Source organism: Carassius gibelio, chromosome B16 (genome assembly GCF_023724105.1).
Source record: "Carassius gibelio isolate Cgi1373 ecotype wild population from Czech Republic chromosome B16, carGib1.2-hapl.c, whole genome shotgun sequence".
Taxonomy (NCBI): Eukaryota; Metazoa; Chordata; class Actinopteri; order Cypriniformes; family Cyprinidae; genus Carassius; species Carassius gibelio.
The window spans coordinates 18604911-18609415 of NC_068411.1; positions in this window are offsets into that span (position 1 = coordinate 18604911).

Genomic DNA, 4505 nt, shown 5'->3' on the forward strand with positions numbered 1-4505 from the left:
ATATAGATTTATACACTGTACATAAGTCACATATAGACTCACCATAAGGTTTCAAGGAAAGAGATCCTACCTGGATTCCAGATTTACTTTAGTATTTACTTAGTATTGCCTTTGATTTTATCAGTCCAATCAGAGTGTTGTAAATATATATTTATATATTGTTTGTTATATAAATAATACATATCCTGTAAGTGCACTGCACACACACACACACACACACACACACACAAACACACACATATATATATGGGGTGCAAAAAGAAAGAAAGAGAATGACTGGCAACACACTTGGCACTCTAACAATGATGTAGAAAAAAATGTTATTTTTGTTTGTAACTCTATTTAATTGCATTTTTCCATCTAAAGAAGCCCATGAGAATGCAGTCACCTCATTTCACAGATTTAATGTTATGACAGAACTAGAAGGGGTGGCAACTTTCACTACAAAGTAATAAACATCAGATCTTCTAAGTTTTCACTCCATCTCACAATTTTTTTCTGTTTTCGGACTAACACACCCTTATCAATCCCTGTTCTTTTCCTTCATTTTCACTACCATCTTTCAGCGTCCCTTCATTCTCATTGCTTGTTCCTGTCCGGCCGCTTTCCCCTTCACTTATTCCCCGTCCCTTCCTGCAACACACACACACACACACACTGTCCCTTCCAATCTCCCTCTTCTTCTCGCTCTCGCTCTCCCTCACTCACAGGACGATATTATATATTCCAGTCTGTTCTTTGCATGATTTGGGGAGTAGATGAAGCCATATCCCACTCTCCTCCTCAGCCTCTCCCTCCCTCCTGCTTCTCGCCTTGTTGTTTAATGTTTCAATTTGGAGGAAGCAAACATTCAATCAGACAGATTAACTGTTTAATGCATGTCATCAGTCAAACTGTCTACAAGAGGGGGACCCTTTGCCTCTCCCCCCATCCACACACACACACATATACACCCCAACACCCGCACGCTGACGCTCTACCCTTCTCACTACCAGGATTTCCGTGGCCCATGCAGACACAGTCTACTCTAATATAAATACACACATTCATTCACATCCATAGCTCTTTCTCAGCTATTCTCAGATACATATATAAATTCAGATTCATACATAAAAGAACTAGAGTGAAAAAAGCATGACCAATCATGGTAATCTGGTTTAAACATGTGACAATGTGGAAAAAATTAGAAATGTATAAAACATACAATCAGGTTTACTGAGAGACAGATATTAATTGCGCATATTTGTTTTTTACCGTCAGATGATTAGACCAAAACAACAACAGTTGATTGCGAATACAAACATATTTTAACAGTCTGTCTCTCCTGCTCTCACTTACAGACTCACGGAGACACATGCACACAGAGAGCCGGGCCAGTGGATAGGGAAATCAAAGTGACAGGGAGGGAGAAAGAGGAGGGAGTGAGAGATTAAAGGAAATGAAAAGAGTAAAAAGGAAAGAGGAAGAGAAGGAAAGAGAGGTAGAGCGTGGAGAAGGTGGAGTGGACTGTAAAACAGGTGCAGATAGAGCTGTGCGCCGTAGAAGTGACAAGTATAGGCGTGCATTGCAAAGGTCACTCTAAATATGTCTGTGAAATGACACATTATTATAAAACATTGGTGAATAATCTTAAATCCAGATTTGTGAGTTTTCTTCACTTTTTTGTATAACTCACATTTAAAAAAAATAAAAGATTGGACTTATATAATCAAATGACCTCATTAATCCCTCTCTCTCTTCATTCCCGTCCAGCATGTGTCTCTTTTCCCCCACTCTCACAGTGTGTGCTTGATGACCACAGCTCTCGAGGTGTCTAAACCAGGTAAGTATTGACAGCCAGCTCAAGTGACTCACAGTCCAACAGTCAATATGCAGACAGAGACGAGGTCCAAAGGTCAATGACAAAAGGAGAACAAGAAGAGGCAGAAAGACACGGAGAGAAAAGACATTCAGCATTTGGTGTGATTACGGTTATTTCATACTAAACAGTCGACAAAATGAATGAATTGCCACAAATGCGAATGCTAGATTGAGGTGAGATTATGATGCTTAAGAGGAAAATGGCTGTTGAGGGTCAGAGGCCAGCGGCCTTTCTTGATCATCTCATGCTTTTGCAACATGTTTTGGGGATTCTAGAAAATGCACCAAATTAGGGTTTATAAATACTAATGAGATAAAAACACAATACATAAATGCACTGAATTAATGTTAGAAAATACATATAAAGAAAAATCCCTATGAAGCCATTTATGCCAAATCACTTCTAAATATATTATATGCAACATTTCATGCATATACATTTATATAATATATGGATTTATTATTATACAAAGTTATTTAACATGAATTACTTTGTATGAACTATATACGCAATAGAATAAATTAATTTGTATATAGTATGTATATGTATATATGTGTGTGTGTGTGTGTGTGTGTGTGTGTAAAATCACTTTATATATGCAATATCATATATTAACTGAAGTTTCAAGAATACTACAAAATAAAATATTAATAGATGCCAAAAAAAGATACTAATACATACTGTGTATAATACACTTTCAGACATACAGTACTACAGTAACTAATAGAGACAAGTTACCTAGATAGTATGCTTAGACACACACACTCTGTATTGACACTGAGGGAGTGTCAGTATGTATTGAATGAAAGGAGTAAATGAACACCTCACCCCACCCTCTGTCCATCTCTCTCACTCCTTCTCTATCGGCTATCAGTCTCTTTTCCTCTAATCATTTCCTTCCTTCTGGCCTTCTTTTCTTTCTAATGCAATTACCTTTCATTCATCTCTTCATTCTCCCTCTCTCTCTCTCATTCTCAGTCACTTCATCCCCCTCCTTATAATCTGGCTCTCTGTTTGCATTACTTCACCCTATGGGGTATTGGTTTCCTTTACTTACTCTGCAGTGATTCTCTCTGATTCACTTCTCGTTTTGTGATGGGCACCGCAGCTGTTCCACTGTGTGAACATCTTTGTCTCCCTCCAGATCCCTTTTCACACTTTACTCCACTTCATCTTCACCTACACCTTGGAGACACAAATAACTGAGATGCTCAATAATCAATTATACTGATGTATTGAGTTATTCTATTGCGTACAAGTATTTTCAGGAGTACACTTAAGAGAACATGTACAGTGATAGATAGATAGATAGATAGATAGATAGATAGATAGATAGATAGATAGATAACTGGTATTAGTCGCTCATAAAAGTTTTAAACAACAACTTGAGGTGTGTCTCTATGACAAATGATAGATCTATCTATCTACATTATTTCTTCCTGTCAAACTTACACTGAATGATTAAAATGCATTCACTTATGTTTAGACATATACTCAAAATCTTGTTTGACTTTATAATCTATAGTCATTTGGCATGAATGCATGCAGTGATTTAGCATTAATGACTTTCCTAGTCAGGGATACATAGCGCAAAGGAATTCTAGGAAATACGGTGGACTTTGTTTCAGAGAGTGATAGTAAGAAAAAAAGTCGTGTTAAGATTCGGAATTGCAAAAGGAAGGATCACGGCACTTTGCCAGAAAAAAAGGAACAGGAAAATAACGTCTTTTCTTACCTTCTGTTCGCTCTCAAGGAAAGTGGGAGCGAGAATGAAAATAAATAAAGTGGTGCACATTCACAGTAACGATCTTACTAGCTGACAAACACCTTTCCCCCTCAAAATTCGTTAATTCAGCTTCCTGCCCCGTGCGCATAGTTCTGTTAGAAACAGATGGCTGCCGGAATTGTCCTCAAGCGAAGTTCTAAAAGTGTTTGCCAAGAACGTCGCTGATGAGCGGCGAGGGCATGCGCTAGTAGCACACTATGAATTTTCTAATGGAAAGAAAACGCTAAAAACAAAGACGCGTGCGTATCAAATATTCTAAGATTTCCACACGTGCGTGACGACTTTCAGCTCCAGGTCTGCAAAGAATATGCAGTGCTGTCCCAGTGACCAAGTAAAATGTAAAACAATAGCTTATTCAACTAAATCCCAGACATGCCAAAAATTAATAAATTAAATAACGAACAAGAAAGTTAGATTGGTATAGGCGAAAGGAGTGCGCTGTCCATGGTGCTTAAATTGCCGCGCATTTATCAGATTTACGTGCATATTCGAATTTTGACAGATTTCTTTAATAAATGTGTCTAATGTCAAATGTCAGTATCTGATGTGGGGAATGATACAGGGGGCAGTGTATGGCCCGGACATATCTCTCGAGTGAACAACAGAAATATTTGAGGCCTCATTTAGCACTCAGCTTCAGGAGCATCCATTTCAATTAGCCTGTTGTAATCCCTAGCACTTCGCGGTTCTGTGCTCTGCTTGTTCTACCATGATGCCAACACTCGATATTTGATCTGGACTCGGCAACCCTGACTACCCCGTCCTTTGGTTAAAAGAAAAAAAAAAACCCGAATGGGCTCATGTGAGTGACCCTGTATGACCTTGACCACCTACACTGCGGCCTTGGGTTTGGACGAC